The sequence below is a fragment of the Rhinopithecus roxellana genome, chromosome 8 (genome assembly GCF_007565055.1).
Source record: "Rhinopithecus roxellana isolate Shanxi Qingling chromosome 8, ASM756505v1, whole genome shotgun sequence".
NCBI lineage: Eukaryota > Metazoa > Chordata > Mammalia > Primates > Cercopithecidae > Rhinopithecus > Rhinopithecus roxellana.
The window spans coordinates 51,375,466-51,395,367 of record NC_044556.1 but is presented as its reverse complement, the minus strand read 5'-3'; the positions used below and the strand labels follow the sequence as shown (position 1 = coordinate 51,395,367).

General features: G+C 40.4%; 1 non-coding gene across 1 annotated transcript; it reads left to right on the top strand.

Moving 5' to 3' along the window:
- The first annotated feature begins 11,367 nt into the window (after positions 1–11,367).
- Positions 11,368–11,469, top strand: LOC115899494. The gene has a single exon (XR_004059189.1). It is a non-coding gene; the product is annotated as a small nucleolar RNA U13 (small nucleolar RNA).
- The last annotated feature ends 8,433 nt before the right edge of the window (positions 11,470–19,902 follow it).

Here is a 19,902-nt window from a genome sequence, read left to right as displayed (position 1 = left end):
CTGCAACGCTGACATCATATGCTGGTCACTTAAGCTCTTTCCTGCAAAGGGTCTTAGATTGGTCTCAATGTTGCATAAGTGTTTGCAGCTTCTCTCCAGCAAAAGAGAGGGTTCCTTCAGGGCAGAATGCATTTTGATATGCCTCACTGTCATTGATTTGCCCTCTAACAGGTGATTGAGTTGAAAAACATGTTGGCAGCCACATTTATTAAAGGATTATTTTATATATATGTGTGTGTGTGTATATATATATATATACACACACACACACTTATTACACATTGCCTCATTTAATCCCCATACCAATACTTTTTGAGGTAGATATTGTTATTCTCAATTTTCACTTAAAAAAATTGAACTCAGAAAGTTAACCAACTTGCCCAAGATTATAGGTAGAAGTGGACAAGATTTGAGCCCATGTCTGTTTAACCATGTTCTTCACCACCCGGGTTTAAGGAGTAGGAACCCAAAACATTTGTGGGTAATCTGGTAGAATTGTCAAGAAGCAAATGTGGGGAATGTTCTTGCTAAGGCTGCACTGGGAAGTCTTTTATTTTGGATTTCTAATTTTCAAAGAATTGGCATACCATGAAAACAATGGACACACTTTACAGAGCACAAATAATCTTTATCATGATTCAGGTAAATTTTAGAATCTTAGAAGATATCAGGCTCATTTGAGTGGGCATCACTGTCATTGTACAAGACCGTGTGGGGGAGAGATAAAGATCTGGTTGCTTTAGATTCTTAGCCATTTAGATTCTAGATGAATGTCATCTATTTTGTAATGTGTCACTGTGTGTCATCTCTCAACACTAAAGGCAAGATGGTAGTCCGATTAGTAAATATTGAATTACATGGGAACAAATTGTGAAGAAAAATAAATCAAAGATTTAAAAAAAAGGAAAAGAGAATCAAAAAAAATTTAAAAGAATAAAAATAAAGAAAAATGAGTACATAAAAAAGAAAGGAATTTTTAAAAATTGAACTAGTGTCTTGGAAATAATACTTTTATAATGTTACCAACACCTGTTAACTGAAGGATAGTCTTTTTAGTTAATTATGGATATGACTGAAGATGTTGGTGAAGTCCCCATGCCCAAATGCTATGAAATTGACAAGTTCATTTCTTCTGGAAATGTACCTGATACATTACCATGTCGTATATGGATTGGCGTGATGTGCCTGAGGAAGAGCAGAGCTACCTTCCATTCTCTGGGTGCCTTCCCTCCTCCTCCATTTTTCAGTGATGGTTTCAGGGTCCTGAAGGCTATCATGTGCCACAAGCCAGGAACTGCCATCTCTCCATTTGGAGAGGAAGAGGTCAATTCAGCATCACTGAGATGCAGAAGAAAAGTTCAGATTTTATTTTGAATTAAAATCCAGCCCAACTCTTCCTGCTTGTTTTGGTGTCTAGAAGAGCTTTCCCTATTCTCTCCTTCTTCTCCTATAAGCTGTTCACTTCCTTTGCTAAATTCTCTTAGGAGAATAAATCACTCAATAAATAAGTGATAATCACTCAATAAATCTGTAAGACAATAAAGTTATGTATTTACTTAAAACAATTTCTTAATGTCTGAAAAGGCAAAATAATTTTGTTGTCCCCACAATATAACAGCAGTGAAAGACCTCTTAGGACTTGGAAATTGGTGTCACTCTGAGAGTCAGACTCACACTCTGAGAGTCAGTCACACTCAATGCAGCCATGTCATCTAGCGTAAGAATGACAACTCCAAAAATAGTAATGGTAGCAATAAAAATGCAAAGGAATCCATGCTACATAAGTGTGAATCCAATCAAAGTTGAGATGGGGATCCTCCAAGAAGATATATTTTGGTATGAAGAAATAGAATGAAATATGTTCTATCTGGAGAATGACTGTAAGCAGAGGTTGACCCCAAAAGGTAAAAAGGGAAATCTGAAGAATGCTGATCTTGATTTGTTTAGAGGTGAAGAAGCCATTTTTAAATGGCCTGGAGAATTGAAGTTTTCTTGGTGAAAGTTTACCCATAGTAAAACTTCACATACCAGCAGCTGGTAGATCAAGTCTGGTCCACACTATTTTGTGTCATACTGTTTTTTAAAATTGAATAAGTTGTCAACTAATTTCACACAGAAAAATTCATATATCTAGCCTTTCATGAAACATTGGGAAAACATAGATTAACCAGGCTGGCCACAATGGGCTCAAGCTATGACACCATGGCTGCCTCCTTCGGAAGGGCATGCACTCTCTAGTTGGCATGGTCCCCACTATTCCCTATCATTGCCTGCTCCCTGACATGCTTCACTCATCTATGTTATACTCTTCTGAATCTTTTGGATTTTGAATGTGTGACTCCCTCATGGGTAAGCATGCCTTCAGCTACTTGAGCTGAAATTCACTTCTTAACACCCTGAACTCTCCTTGTTCTGATTCTATGCTCAGCATGCAACCTTCTGAGAATTTGGCTTCTCATGTAATTTGCCTATAAGGAAAGAATGCATTGATCTTCTGCCCTGAGCATCTTGGTCTATGTGAGGAAGTGCATAGAGTAAGTGCAAAAGGCTTAGTCTTTGGGGTCTGAAAGGTCTGGTTCCAATTGCAGCACTGACACTTACTAGATAAGGTCATCATGAGGCCTCTTGGCACCCTGCCAGGCATCTTCTGCTGGAGATGTTGCCCTGGGTCATCTTGGGTTACATGCCAGAATATTGAAATTGCAAAAGCATTTTTATAAGCAACATCAATACGTCTAAGTCACAAATTATAGCAGCCCCAAATCCATGCAACCAATCAACAAACTTGAGCTTCTCTAGAGATTGTGGACATCTCACATGAATAGAAAGCAACTGATAGAAACACAAACTTTTTGATGGTTATCTGTTCCAAAGAGGAAGAGGGGGAAATGGCAAATAGAACCTGGACTTAGCCAACATGTATTCAAGTCCTAGTTCTTCCCTTTATTAACCATATGAACTTAAGAAAGCTGGTCTGAGTCACCAAGATAAAAATTTCCTCCCTGCACACCTAACAGAAATTTTGTGAGAATCAAATGAAATAGGTAGGGAAGACACTATGTAAGCTGAAAAATGTATGAAATTGTTAGTATCAAATTTTTTATAATCCCCAGTGTATGCAAGAGTAGTATTAGCAGGAGAAGAAGTCAAGAAGCCAAGCCGGGCAGATCACGAGGTCAGGAGATAGAAACCATCCTGGCTAACACAATGAAACCCCATCTCTACTAAAAATACAAAAAATTAGCTGGGTGTGGTGGTGCACACCTGTAGTCCCAGCTACTCAGGAGGTTGAAGCAGGAGAATCACTTGAACCCAGGAAACGGAGTTTGCAGTAAGCTGACATCGTGCCATTGCTCTACAGCCTGGGCAACAAGAGTGAAACTCCATCTCAAAAAACAAACAAACAAACAACAGAAGCCTATGCCAGGGTTTCTAGCCTGCCAGAGTAGCATCTGGAACCAAAAGATTAGTGCCAGGCCCGTAACTGTCAAAGCCTGGACTTTAAATCAAATCAGACTCTGGTTTGTGAAATAAACAATAACATCCAGTGATGATTAGGGTGTGTAGGAAAGAGTCTCGCAAACACTGTTAGTGAAAGTATAAACTGGAACAAAGAAGGCAATTTAGCAGGACCTATCAAAAATTTTAATGTACATACATACATGTTGACTCAGCAATTTGCTTCTAAGAATTTATACTGTAGAAATCCTTGTACAAATGGGCAAGAATACTTGTATTAGAATATTCATGGCAACATTATTTATAATAGCAAATTAATAGAGGGATGATTAATATATTTTACATATTTCCACTATGACTGCTATGTACCCATCAATAAGAATAAGTTAGACACATATATATTGAAATGGAATGGAGTCTGTAATATGTGCTTGAGGAAAAAAAAAAGAAGTTGCAGTATAATATATACGGTGTGACCATACTCAAAAATGTAATAACCTAGAAAAATTCTAAAGGTATACAGGTCTAATTTTTAACATTGGTTTCCACTGGGGAGTGGGAGTAGAGTGTGAGAATGGCACTCTTACTTTGTATTTTGTATACTCTTAAGTTACTTGAATTTTTACAATGATCATGTAGTACTTTTGTAGTTTTTAAAAAAATACAATTAAAAATCAAAGAGAGGCCGGGCACAGTGGCTCACGCCTGTAATCCCAGCTGAGGCAGGGAGGCCAAGGCAGGTGGATCACCTGAGGTCAGGAGTTCGAGACCAGCCTGGCCAACATGATGAAACCCCGTCTCAACTAAAAATACAAAAATTAGCTGGGCATGGTGGTGTGCGCCTGTAGTCCCAGCTACTTGGGAGGCTGAAAGAGGAGAATCACTTGAACCCAGGAGGAGGAGGTTGCAGTGAACTGAGGTCATGCCACTGCACTCCAGCCTGGGCAACAGAGCAAGACTCTGTCTCAAAAACAAAGCAAAATCAAAACGAAAAACATTAAACTAGTATTTAAACTAGGAACAAGAAAAATAAAGAGCTAAAGCTGACAGTAGTAGTAAGGCCAAGGAATACAAGCATGGACACAGAGCCTGGAGATTCCCACGCCTGGGGTTTCCTTACTAGTTCTTCCCACAGGCCTGACCACTGACATTTCAAGACCAACCTGTTTTCCTGCACTTGTGATGCTCTGGCAGCAGAGCCAATAAATGTATGCATCGTTATTGCTCCTGCTGCAGTACAGGCAGCTGTTGTTCTATTTCTGAAATTCAGGGTTGCAGCCCTTGGTCTCAAAGTGAAGAGTCATGTTCACAGGTCAAGGAACTAGGGCTTCTAAAAGAGGACCTCCTGCTGTTTTTTAGAATTTAACTGGACTATTGTGACTACTCTCTCTGTACCTTGACTTCTGTGCTTTGCTTCCTTATTAACTCCTTATGACTTAGACCTTAGATTTGCTCATAGATTCTGCTTCTGCCTCTGTTCCACTTGAGTGTCTTCTCTTGAGATTACCTACTGTCAGATTCTGGCCAATTCTGTGACTCAGATTGTTTTCTGGGGCTCTATTTTGGCATTTTCTTTACACTTTCTTTCATTGCCCAATCCTCTTCCAAAGCTACTGTTATCCTGTCTTAACATTGACATAGCCAGTCAAGTGGCCAGGATGGGCTGGGGAGAAGGGATACTAAAAAATAGAAGTTCCCCACATATGGAGCACTTGCCATCGGGGAAGACGTTCTCAATTTCATATGCAAATCCTGGTGAGATGACTCATAAATCAATGAGACTGTCATGCCGGAGTCACAGTGCTGTGGTTTTCTAACAGCCTCTATACTTTGGAAGCAAACTGTCTAAAGTGGTACATATTTCTTAAGTTATAACTATATGCAGGAAAATGGTGGGCCACCAGCTTGAGCCAATCTGTCTCTCTTTGTTTGCTTGGACACTGACCTCTCCAAATGAGGATTTTTATTTATTTTGTAATTCATGATATATCAAGAACATGTGGAAAGAGTCCAGGAGTAAACTTAAATTTCTTTTAAACCATACAGTGTGGATCATAACCATGGCTTCACATAGTTAGAGACCTTTCTTCTTCTTATGCTTCTCAACAAGCAAGCTGGGGTGAGATTTGTGCATTGACAAGGGAGATGGTTAGAGAGATATGGCTTCTTCCAAGACTAGAATTGAAACCCAACCTCAATTAAGTTAAGAAATTCTCAATTAAGACTGTCTGGCCCTCTTAGCCCCGCCAGCTTTTAAGAGCAGACACAGGATCTCCTTAGGACCTAGGACTTCTTGTCTTCAATAAAGCAGACACCTGAGAGAGAGAGAGAGAGAGAGAGAGAGAGAGAGAGAGAGAGAGAGAGAGAGAGTGGGGGGGGGGAGGGTGCAGGGGTGGAATTTTCTGCTTTTATTGGAGGCAATTTTAGACTGGTGAGTGGGCAAAAATCTGACCTGAATCCTAATCTCTTAGAGCCCATCTCTGATTTCTTGCTCTACCACCCCATTACCTGGCCCACATGGCTTAGATTATTGAATCTTGATCCTTGAACATGGACTGAGGTATATGGTGGCTGTAGCATATTGTACTAAATTCCTCATATATTTTTCCCTTCTTCATGCCTCTTAAAATAATCTTTTGGCATGAATGGACATTTTCCCTTTGAATCCCAATTCTGGATTTCCTACCTAACTAATGCTAGGGAGGAGAGTTAAAAGGACTACATAAAGAAAACACACTGTTTTTTTTTTTTTTTTTTTTTTTTTTTTTTACCCTAGTTGCGTTTTATCAGGAAAAACATCTGGAGTCAGCCAAGGTTCATGTTTCATCTTACCAAGAGTATATGTTTGCATGAGTCACACAAAAATGAAGGAGACAATAATAATAATTGCTGTCTTAACATTTTGTTGAGATTGACAAACAAGAAAGTGCCTACAAATGCACACTGTAATATATTGTGCAGATATTATTTTTGTTATTATTATTACATGGCATGAGTGAAATAATACTAATGTGTTTTCTGCATTTTAAGATATGATTTTTTAAGAAAAAGTAATATAAATAGTCACGTCTAGTATATAACCAGTTTAAATTTCCAGGAGAATCTATAAAATATATATTCATTTTCATATTAGAATCACAAACTATTCATTGGTTGCCTTGAAACTCTGAAAGGAAAGATTGCTTTTCTCTCTGAACATTAATAAAAGATGTATTTCCCAAATAGAAATTGTTGGATATCTTTACATAGTGATAATAATTCATTATTATATGTATTTGTGTTTGTGGGTATGTAGATAAATATAAAGATCTAGACAGACATCTATCTATCTATCTATCTACATATGTAACTGTCTATTAAGGGAAAAAGGGCCTTACTGAAAAGAAAAAAAAGATGGAAATTTTCTGCTTTCATCAAAGGCAATTTTGGCCAGGCAAGTGGACAAAAACGTGACCTGAATCCTATTCTGTGAGAGCCTAGCTCTAATTTCTTGCTCAATTACCCTGTTACCCGGCCCACACACCTTAGGTTATTGAACCTGGATCCTTGAACATGGACTAAAGGATATGGAGGTGGTGGTAAAACTGGTAAAGTTTGTAGGTAAGTGGGAGACAGACAGAATCATGTACCCTGGCCTGCTTGTGGGAATTAAAACCACATAACTGTTCTTCATGTGCCCATGAAAATTCCAGAGACATTTTCAATCTGTTGTCAGCCTGGTTTTTGTTTTATTTTGGCAACATGTCAATCCTATGCCAGTAGGAGCATGTGTGCTCACACTTACTCATCTCCTCACTCCATTAGCATCCAGTGGGCTACGGGCAGGTCCCTCTGCTAAGCACTGGGAATAGAAAGGTGACTGAAAGGTCCTCTTGTTAACAGGCAAACAAAAGCAACCAAGAAAATACATTCAATACACAGCACACCCAGAAGCCAGAAAGGAAATTTTAAGAACTTAAAATGTAAAACATTTATATGGCAAAAAAATAAAAATAAAAAAATCCATAGCCAAAGTCTAAGGACAAATACTACATTGGTTGTTCAAAATAAACATGACAGATAAATGGCTACTTAATTTTCAAAAAGCTTTACCAAATTAAAAAAAAAAGAAAAAAAGAGAAAACAATAACTACATGCAAGAAATATAAGCAGATAGTTCTCAGAAAAAGATAAAATACAAATTTGATGACTAATATTGAGTGTTAACTTGATTGAAGGATGCAAAGTATTGATCCTGGATGTGTCTGTGAGGGTGTTGCCAAAGGAGATTAACATTTGAGTCAATGGATTGGGAGAGGCAGACCCACCTTCAATCTGGGTGGGCATCAACTAATCAGCGGCCAGCAGGCTAGGATAAAGCAGGCAGAGGAATGTGGAATGAGCAGACGTGTTGAGTCTTCTGGCCTTCGTCTTTCTTCCCTGCTGGATGCTTCCTGCCCTCAAACCTCAGATTCCAAGTTCTGCAGCTTTTGGACTCTTGGACTTACATCAGTGATTTGCTTGGATCTCTCAGGCCTTAGGCCACAGACTGAAGGTTGCACTGTTGGCTTCCTTGCTTTTGAGGTTTTGGGACTCCAACTGGCTTCCTTGCCCCTCAGCTTGCAGACAGCCCATTGTGGGACTTCACAATGTGATCATATGAGCCAATAGTCCTTAATAAACTCCCGTTTTTATATACATCTGTCCCATTAATTCCGTCTTTCTAGGGAACCCTAATGCAACAAATGACCTAAAATATGTGAAAAGATTCTCAACCTGACTGAAAATATTTAAATGCAATCAAAACAACAAAGAGATATTTCATCAAACATAGAGGGAAACACTAGAAAGTTCTGATATATGCGGGGTTGGAAAGAAAAGATTAAAATAAACAAATTTGTATACTGTTGGTGGGAATTTAAATTGGTGCAAAATTTTTGGAGTACAACTTGGCAACATATTTTGAAATTGTAAATGTCCTTTGACGCACTAATAGGAATTTATCCTAAATATATACTTACAAACGTAACCTCAGATGGACAGTATTTTAAAACTTGAAAATAACCTGAGTATTCATCAATGATTATCATTAAATAAAGTTATTTATTGCTACAATTATCTTTTATTGCTTTTATTTAATTATTCTTTAAGGTTATTGCTTTATTGCTACAGGAATACTATTTGGCCATTACAATATATATATACATTTTTTTGAGACAGAGTCTCACTCTGTCAACCAGGCTGGAGTGCAGTGGCATGATCTCGGCTCACTGCAATGTCCGCCTCCTGGGTTCAAGCCATTCTCATGCTTCAGTCTACATAGTAGCAAAGATTACAGGTACTTGCCAACATGCCTGGCTAATTTTTGTATTTTCAGTAGAGACAGGGTTTCACCATGTTGGCCAGGCTGGTATCGAACTCCTTGGCCATTACAATCTTTCCTCTTCTTTCTTTCCTTCCTTCCTTCCTTCCTTCCTTCCTTCCTTCCTTCCTTCCTTCCTTCCTTCCTTCCTTCCTTCCTTTCTTTTTTTAATGGAGTTTTGTTGCCCAGGCTGGAGTACAGTGCTCTGATCTTGGCTCACTGCCACCTCCATCTCCCAGATTCAAGCGATTCTCCCGCCTTAGCCTCCCAAGTGGCTGAGATTACAGGCACCTGCCACCACCCCCGGCTAATTTTTATTTTTAGTAGAGATGGGGTTTCTCCCATGTTGGTTAGTCTGGTCTCAAACTCCTGACCTCAGGTGATCTTCCACCTTCACCTCAGGTGACCTCTTCCACTACCCAAACTGCTAGGATTACAGGTGTAAGCCACTGAGCCGGGCTGGTCATTGCAATCTTAAAGTAGATGTGTTGGGATAAAAATGTTTTCTCATATAAGTGAAGAAAGCAAGATGCAGAGCAGCATATTTAATATTATCTTATTTATAAATAAAAAGATTATGGATAATGTAGAGTTATAGATACATAAATAATTTTTCTGAAAGTTAACAAGAAAGTGCTAATCATTGGACACAAAGATCTGTTGGTGGTGGTATGACATGTTTTCTTTTCCTACCTCTCTCTCTTTTTCTATGTGGCTACATTCCTCTTATTTAAATAAAATAAATTGAAAAGTTAAAAGCACACTGCCATATGTTATATGATAGAGGTGGTGGGTGTAATGGGATACAGAGGACAGGCATCTGAACCAGGATAGACAAGGGGAATGTCAGAGAAGACTTCCTGGATCAAAGGATGCCTGGGCTTCATTTCTAAGGTAAGAAGTTGTTAGATGAAGATTGAGGTATGGGTAAAGGAATGGTATTTGCAAAGGCATGGAGATGAGAGTGAAGGCAAGACATGTTTAAGAAATTGTTTTACAAATGTTTTGTTGGAGTGCAGAGTAGTCAACAAATTAAAAAGCGGGATATGTAGGTGTCAAATCATCTAAGGCCTTAAATAGCCTCCTAAGGACTTTGGACCTTCTCCTAAAGCAGGGAAAAACAACTAAATAATTTTAAATGAAAAAGTGACCTGACTAAAATCCATAAAACCTTACTAAATAAATGCAAAGTTGTTCAATAATCCAACTATGTTGGAAGACTCACTGTATGCACAACATCGCAGAACGGCCATCCTGGGGTCAGCTAACCTGAGATGTGAAAAGTACAATTCCATTTATTGGAAACAGCTTTAAAGATGTGAGTTCTTCCCGTAACATTTGTTCATTCATTTATTCATACTAATAAAAACAAATATTAAGTATATTTTTATACTGAGTATATGTTATAAGCAAAGCAAATATTCTAAGCTTTGAGAACAAAGGTGCAAAATGCATTGTCTCTGTCATCAAAAAATTTAGATTGGTAATCAAAATGCACTCTGATAATTTCTACAGTGTACATAGTATGGTGGAAATAGCAGAGGGAGTGCTTAACTTCTTAGAGGAATTAGAAAAGACTTTGCAAAGGTGGTGACATTTAAAATGGACCTTAAGAGATAAAAGGAGCTCTCTAGGTAAAAAGGGAGGCAGCAGGAATTCCAGAGATAGAAAATAGCAACTAAGCTAAAAAGAAAAAAAAAAAATGGCACAGAAATGGTAAGCGCATGACAAGAAAGGAACCTAGGCTAGACAGATAAAGGAGGCAAGGGACAGAGGTGCAGTTGTGAAGGATTCACACTGATGCAGTTTTGATGTGTGTCCCTTCCATATCTCATGTTGAAATGTAATCCCCAGTGTTGGAGGTGGGGCCTGGTGAGAGGTATTGGATCATGGAGGTGGATCCCTCATGAATGGCTTAACACCATCCCCTTGGTGATGAGTGAGTTCTTGCTCAGTTCATTCAAGATCTGGTTGTTTAAAAGAGTCTGAGACCTCCCCATTTTCTCTTTTGGTCCCTCTCTGGCATGTGACATGCCTGCTTCCCCTTGGCCTTCCACCTCAAGTGGAAGCTTCCTGAGGTCCTCACCTAAAGCAGATGCTGGCACCAAGCTTCCTGTATAGCCTACAGAACTGTGAGCCAAAAATAAACCCTCTTTCTTTCTCTCTTTCCTTCCTTCCTTCCTTCCTTCCTTCCTTCCTTCCTTCCTTCCTTCCTTCCTTCCTTCCTTCCTTCCTTCCTTCCTTTCTTCCTTCCTCCCTTCCTTCCTCCCTTCCTTTTTTCTTTTGATGATGTCTCATTCTGTCGCCCAGGCTGGAGTGCAGGAGTACGATCTCGGCTCACTGCAAGCTCCGCCTCCCGGGTCCACGCCCTTCTCCTGCCTCAGCCTCCTGAATAGCTGGGACTACAGGTGCCTGCCACCACGCCTGGCTAATTTTTTGTATTTTTAGTAGAGCCAGGGTTTCACCGTGTTAGCCAGGATGCTCTGGATCTCCTGACCTTGTGATCCACCCCACTCGGCCTCTCAAAGTGCTGGGATTACAGGCGTGAGCCACCATGCCCAGCCATAAACCTCTTTATGTTACCCAGTTCTTTTGATTTGTAGTTCATGAGCATGTATGAGCTATGCCACCTTTGAACCTTGTTATGTCAGCACATTACCTGTCTCACCTAAACAAAAAAATAATTATCCAGTCTCAGATATTCCTTTAGAGTAATGCAAACAGACTAATATACACACAAACCTTGGAAAGGACTTCAGACTTTTTAATCCACAGGCCACAGGAAGCTGCTGAAGGTTTTACAGCAGAAGAGGTGTTATGAGAAGATAGCTGTAGAGGCTGTGAAGAAGGATTGGAGTCTGGAGCCGGCCTAAAAACTTTAGGAGCTCTTAAAACAGTACTGGCAAGAGATATGATGAAACTAACTCAGTCAAGGATCATGAGATTGGAGATACCAGGAGAGATCTGCGAAATGATTACAAAGAAGTTAGAAGATAACATGATTTATTGGATTTCTATCTTGCCCCCAGGCTCCAAGATAGGTACTTTATACACCTTATTTTATTTACTCTTTACAACAACAACCCCGTGAGGTAGGTGTGATCTGCCCCTTAAGAAATTGAACATCTGGGAGGCTAACTCACTCAAGATCACACAGGCATTAAACGTCAGAGCCAGGATTTGAACCAATGTCTGCTAGATGCCAAAGCCCATATGCTTTCTCTCTACTCAGATAGTACCAAGAGGACTTGATGTCTGATTACATATTTTCTCCAATTAGGGTTCCATCGTCGCTCACTTTCCTAAATTTTGTAGGAAGCCATGTGTGTGCTCCAGCCTCTAGCAGCCCTGAGGAAGAATGTATTCCACTAGGTTACACTGTGCTAAGGAATGTAAGAAGGAGTACTTCTTACATTAAGCAGAGTGTGGAGGCCAAGGAATGTTCAACCTGTCTATGTGTGTATTTGTTTTCTATTGTGGCTATAACAAATTATTATAAGCAATTATCATAAATCAGTACACATGTATTACCTTACAGTTCCATTAGTAGTCTACCATGTGTCTCACTGGGCTAAGACTGAGGCATCAGCAGGGCAGAGTTCCTTTATGGACGCTTTAGGGGAGAATTCTCTTCTTGACTTTAAGAGCTTCTAGAGGACACTACTCTGGCTCATGGCCCCCTTCCTTCAGCAAGGGCAGGTCGAGTCCCTCTTACATATCATCACTCTGACCATCCTTACTGCCTCCCTCTTCCCCTTTAAAGGAAACTTGTAATTACATTGGGCCCACCCAGATAATCCAGGCTGGTTTCTCTACTTTAAGGTCAGGAGATTAGAAACCTTAATTTTATCTGCAAATTTAATTCCCTTTTGCCAAGAAAGGTAATATGTTTACAGGTTCTGGGGATTAGGACACGGATACTTTGGAGGCCATTATTCTGCCCAACATGCAGTTCTTTATGACGATTTAGATTTGAATCTTGTATTGCTAGTTTTAGAAATTTATAAGGAGAGGGTGGTGAGTAAAGAGTTAACTAGCCATCCAACAAGCACAATGACCTCTTGACAATGTTGAGCGTGGTGTAGACTGGTGGGCCAAGAGCTGAGCCGTTGAGGTAGGCAGTTCACATCTTCGAAGAAATGCTCATCAAACCATGACCAGTGGAAACCAGGACACCAGTCACCTGGGAAACCAAGTAAACATAAACATACAGCCATCCATCACTGCCATCTGGAAGAAATTGGGTAGTGAGGGTCTTCCTGTTAGGCCTTGCTTCAGTATTTATTTGTGTAGCTGGAGGTCCCAGACCAGCCTTTCTGTCAGCGATGCTTCAGTGAAGAGCATGGGGCTGAATCTCAGCTTGGAATTAAAACATGCCACCTTTCTGTGTGAATGTGGATGTAAATATTACCAGCAGACAGGTCACTCAAGAGATAGGTGCCCGTATTTCCAAGTCTAAACAATCTCTGTAGGTCAGACAGGGAGGCCCCATGTGCTTGTTGGCAACACCACCTTTAGCAGAAGTCTGAATTCCTGGTGAATGCTGCGTGTGTTCTGCTCTATCCAGGAACTATGGCCTCCAGAAGCTTTGCCCTACAAGCTCCATCCTAGTCAATGACTTCAGGCAGAAATGTGCAGGGAAAAGATGGCTTCAGTTGGGTCCACTGTATGAGGTGATGTGTAAATTTTATGAGCTTTCCTCCCGGGAGTCCTTGCTTTTGACTGAGAATGTGTTTTCAGTTGTTGCTCCAATCTATCAGTGGTGATAGATTTGACCATCTCCCTGCATATGTTCTCGCCCTGTTCCCCAAGTGATTCAAAGCATATTTACAAAACAGCTGGCTCGGGTTGACGGGGGCAAGTCTGAGGCGTGGATCAGAGCACAGTGAAGTGACCCATACAGGGAACAAACTTATGACCTTGGCCTCCTAAGCACTATCTCCTTACAGATTCAGCTAATACAGCTCCTGAAAGCCTGCCCTTCATCTACGTCCACATGCCACATTGAAACACTCAAAGGCCGCCTGGCAGCAGCAAGAAGGAAAACATTCAAACCAAGTTAGATTTCCTGGCATCATGTTGTTTCTTCTTAACTTGAAGATACATTTGGGGACCCCTAGTCTGGTGACACTGAATTAGATTCAGTCAAACACTTTCTAGATGACCATGGAATACTGTGAGTTACAAGAGACTCTCCCATCCTCATCCATGGTTACAGTGTAAGCTCCTGAAGGGCTTGGCCTGTGTTGTACTTAGTCCTTGGCACAGAACAAATGTTTAAAGAATGTCAGTGAAATTAACTTTAAAAATGGATAAATTTGGCCAGGCGCGGTGGCTCACGCCTGTAATCCCAGCACTTTGGGAGGCCGAGGCGGGCAGATCACAAGGTCAGGAGATCGAGACCATCCTGGTGAACACGGTGAAACCCCGTCTCTACTAAAAATACAAAAAAATTAGCCGGGCGTGGTGGCGGGCACCTGTAGTCCCAGTTTCTCGGGAGGCTGAGGCAGGAGAATGGCGTGAACCCGGGAGGCAACGGAGCTTGCAGTGAGCGGAGATCACGCCACTGCACTCCAGCCTGGGAGACAGAGCGAGACTCCGTCTCAAAAAAAAAGGATAAATTTGTGAGATAAATTCAGTTTTTACGTGTACCCTGACTTGACTTTGAAAAGCCAAATTCTCAAAAATTCTCATATTCCTTATCACTTATTTCATGGACAGAAAATAACCTAGAGTAATACTGCCCAACAGAAATGTAACACAAGCCTCAAATACAAGCCGCATACATACTTTTACATTTTTTAGTAGCCACATTAAAATAAGTAAAATAAGTAGATAAAATTAATTTTCATACTATATTTAACCCAATATATCCAAAATACTGTAATTTCACATGCATGTTATATAAACATTATCAATGAGCTCTTTTTCATTTTTTTTTTTTTTGTTAAATAACAACTCTAGCAGCCCATCTCAATTCGAACTAGCTAAATAGCCACATGGGGCTCACTGCTACTGCATTCAATAGCACAGCTCTGGGCCCCTCTTCATTTTCCATTCTCTCTTCCTTTTCATTTGTCTTTCCACGGCTTACCCCTGTGCCCCTACTCGCTCCCCTCCTCTTCCCTCTTCTGTAATATCAATTTCATTCAGAAATGCCCTCCCCATACCTCTGCCAGCTCAATCGCACCCACCCTGCTAGGACAGTCTCAAGACTGGTGAATATTATGATTAATTAATATCCAAATAGCCCTTACTAAAGAATCCTTACTTTCATTGGCTCATTAATAATGGTATATAATAAGCGCCATTATTTCCTCTTTATTGTTGAAGAAACAGGTTCAATTTCAAACTATTCAGTGGTAGAGCAAGGACTTGGAAGCAGGTGTTCTGGGTTCAGAGCTTCCCACCATGCCACACACTTGCTGCCATTGCAGAAAGAAACCTCCACTCAGTGGCCTCCCTCTCTCCCTTCTGATGGGAAAGAAAGAAAATTAAATAGCAGTTCCAATAAATTATAACATGTGCTGTAATAGAAGAGACAGAGGGTTCTATGCGAGCAGTTGGAAAGGGCATGTAACCTATCTTGCAGGAAGTCACCGGAGATATGGGATTGCAGAGCAGAGTGAAGTGATCTATACAGGGAACAAACCTATGACCTTGACCTCCTAAGCACTCTCTCCTTACAGATTCAGCTTCTGATGGGGTTGCTTCTGGAAAGACCCCGGTGAGGTGAGCCATAGTTTTAATCAACTGTCATGTTATAGTTTATTTCAGGCAAGTGGTTTAGGTAGGCACTGTCACATTATAAATGTCATTACTAGCTAAGACTGGCCTGAGGCTCAGAGAGCCACAGACAGTTTGAGAATATCTGCCCAACTCTTTCCTAAGGCCATTATTGTAGAAACTGCCCTGATTTTGGTGGGGACTTTTGGATCCTGAGAAGAAAAGCTAGACTTGTGGAAAAACACATTTCTCATGTGCCATTTGCATGCAGCCCCCCACTTTCCATTATTATGCTCATTTTAGAGCTCCAAGCGTCATGCCTGGACCTCTTAGTCCTGCTTTCAGGAAGAGATTGAATTCATCTTTATTCTTTTCTTTCTGATTTTTAAGCAGTAGCAGTATGGTAACACTTCTCAATTTTATTTCCAGCTATACCTATGGCCTCAATTTTCTTCCCAGTGATGCTCTCAGGTAGACTTAATTAATTCTGGTTGTTTTGCAGCTTTAAGTTTTGCACAGTCTTGCTGGCCTACAGTGCCCCTTTGCTTGGAACTCCAATGCTGTGATTTTCCTCTTGAAATCCAAATCATCTTTGAAAAAGGCAACCAGTTTCTCACCTAAGCCATGTCTAAACAGGTCTGGTCCCCAGACCATATCTGGCATGAAAAGAGGCTCAGTGTAGCACACAATAGATGACTGTAGTCTAATTTTAGACCAGATGGTTGACCATGTCTCCTCCCTGTGATCCCATCTCTTACCTCCATCAGACCAACTCCTTAGGGAGGGACCCTCACAAGCATCAAGAACATATAGAAGTAAATACATGTCTTGTCCTAAAACACAGAGGTGATGCCGCTATTGTCCTGATTAAGACATTTTCACAGTTCAGTATACTCTACAAGATGAAGTCCAAGCTCTTTAACCATGTAACAAAGTCCTTCATGTTTCCTCCCTCCCCAGACTCCTCTTCTGTCATACCTCATACCCTACACACCAAACACACAAATGTCCCTGCAGTTTCCTGAAAACATCAGGTGGGTTCAGGCCTGCCATCTCCATACCTGAGCTGCCAGTTCTTTCACCCTCATCTCTGTGCACCTTGCCAACACATACTCACACACATACTCACATACAGAATCTCACCTGGACACCCCACCCACAGTCAAAACTGATCATTCCTTCCTTTGTGAATCCTGACACTGTCCACATCTTTAGCACAAAGCCTGTAACATGCTGCTGCATTTTTTATTTACAGAGCTAAACAAAAGGGAACTGGGGGCAAGGACTATTCCTGAGTTATCAGCTTCTTTGCCTATCAAGATGTCTATGCATAAATAAGCATTTTATTTACTGATAATCAAAAGGAAGATAAAGAGGTAGAGTGATGCCCTACCATAGAGAAAGGGTTATATATATATGTATGTATATATATACACACACATAGGTATATATACACACACACATATATGTATGTATGTATACACACACACACACACACACACACACATATATATATATATATATATTTTTTTTTTTTGACAGAGTCTTGCTCTGTCACCCAGGGTGGAGTGCAGTGGTGTGATCTTGGCTCACTGCAACCTTCGCCTCCCAGGTTCAAGCAATGCTTGTGCCTTAGCCTCCTGAGTAGCTGGGATTACAGGCCCTTGCCACCACACCCAGCTAAATTTTGTAATTTTTGTAGTGACGGGGTTTCACCATGTTGGCCAGGCTGGTCTCGAACTCCTGACCTCGGGTGATCCACCTGCCTCGACCTCCCAAAGTGCTGGGATTATAGGCGTGAGCCACTGCGGCCAGCTCTCTGTCTCTCTCTCTCTGTGTATATATGTATATATACATATATATATATATAGTATAGTATATATATAGTTGGCTGGGCATGGTGGTTCACACCTGCAATCCCAGTAATTTGGGAGGCCAAGGCGGGCAAATCGCTTGAGCTCATGAGTTCGAGATCAGCCTGGGGAACATGGCAAAACCCCGTCTCTACAAAAGATACAAAAAATTAGCCGGGAGTGCTGACATGCACCTGTAGTCCCAGCTACTTGGGAAGCTGAGGTGGGAGGATCTCTTGAGCCCAGGAGGCAGAGGTTGCGGTGAGACGAGATCATGCCACTGCACTCCAGCCTGAGCAACATAGTGAGACTCTGTCTCAAAAAAAAAAAAAAAAAAAAAAAAAAAAAAAAAAAAAAAAAAAAAACAGGATTTTTCTGTTTCCCAGGCTGCCTTTAACTCCTAAGCTCTAGTGATCCTCCTGCTTCAACCTCCCAAGAGAAAGGATTTTACTCCACTTGTCGCTCACTTAGCTCCTCCTCTTTTATCTAGGAGATTTTTTAAAAATCTAAGCATGATCAAGGTTCTGGAACTTTTTGATGGCCTGGAAGATAAAGGGAATCAGGACATCCTGGAAGAGAAAAGCAAGTTGCTGATAGTGTAGCATTTCCTCTGGGCTTAAGGAAAAATTATTAAAGAGACCCTCATATATCTTTTTAGGTTTTTCAGCTTAGCTCAGTAGGATGAGAAAGGAGGATTCATGGCAAAAATCTTTATCTAAAATAAATTTTTATCTAACTTAAGTATTCCCTGCACTGTCACATATGAAAGTATGATATACAAAGTACAATAAAGTGAGGACTCAAACTTTTGCCTGTTAAAAGCCAGGAAGGGTATGGGATTCCTGGCTTATTGCTTGATACCTACAATTTCAAGCTGAATCAAGAAAATGCTATAGGATCTGAAATTATTGGGGTGATTTATCTCAGACTTACAGGATCTGTGAAATATTTTCCCCAGAATCTTGGTTCTTTATAAATGGCTTATACTTCATATGGAAAAAACTTGATAATTTTGGAGTCTTGGTGGTAGTAGTTTAAAAAAAAAAAAAAATGGAGATTTCATCTCCCGTAAGATCTGAGCATCTTTTATCAGATCTATCTACATAAAAAATCATATACACACACAGAGGACAAAACATATTTTTAAAAACAGTATCTGAAGACACTGGAGAGTGATTAAAAGCAGGAAAATGCTGGAAGAAGCCAATATATGGAAGAAGAAAATGGCATTGATGAGTTTTTAGATTTTACAGCTTTTAGGCCAAGGCAGGCTCTAGTCTGCACTATGTAGAATGGCTAAAGCGCCATATAAACCCCACATATTACTGGCTAGAAGAACCAGAATATGGGGCATCCACAGCACAAAGAAAATTAAGAGGAAATCCCCAAAAGAATAGAGACTAAAGGGGGATCCCCATCTGCCCACATCTCTTACTGACCCTTGAGCTGCTCTCATATGGGACAGACGCCAAGCCATCGAGTGAAGTTAGAGTTTGACTGTGATTCAAACTGCTGCCCTGAACAAAGGGGATATTAAAAGGAGAACAAAAAATTATAAACAATTTGACACCAAAAATTTGACAACTTAGATGAAATGGATAAAGTCTTTGAAAGATGCAAATTAGCAAAACTTACTCAAGATAAGCTACACAGTCTTACATTTACTTTAAAATTTGAATTTGTAGTTTAAAACCATCCCTCAGAACACTCCAGATGCTTCACTGGTGAATTCTAACATACATTTACAGAAAATATTACACCAATTCTACAAAATAAAAAAAAAGAATGGGAAGAAAAGCAACTAAAACCTAAGTTTCTATGTAGATTCTACATAGGTGATGTCATCTGTGAATAGAGGCAGTTTTGTTTATACCTTTGCAATCTGTATGCCTTTTTTTACTTTTTCTTGCCTTACTGCACTGACAAGGACTTTCAGTACGATGTTGAACTGAAGTAATAGGAGTGAACATATTTACCTTTTTTTCTGATATTAGGGGGAAAGTACTCAGTCTTTCACCATTAGGTATGATATTAACTATAGGGTTTTCAAAGGTGCCCTTTATTAGGTTAAGGAGGTCTCAACCTGTAATCCTAGTTTGCTTAGAGTTTTCATGAATAGTTGTTGAATTTTGTCAAACCATCCTTCTGCATCTAGTGAGAGGATGATATGGCTTTTCTCCTTTAGTTTGGCTGATATGATAAATCCTATTGATTGTTTTGTTTTGTTTTCGTTTTTGTTTTGAGACAGTGTCTTGTTCTGTCGCCCAGGCTGGAGTGCCATGGTGTGATCTCAGCTCACTGTAACCTCTGCCTCCCGGGTTCAAGAGATTCGTGTCTCAGCCTCCTGAGTAGCTGGGACCACAGGCACATACCATCATGCCCAGCTACTTTTTGTGTTTTAGCAGAGACAGGGTTTCACCATTTTGGTCAGGCTGGTCTCGAACTCCTGACCTCAAGTGACCCACCAGCCTTGGCCTCCCAAAGTGCTGGAATTATAGGTGTAAGCCAATATGCCCAGCCCTA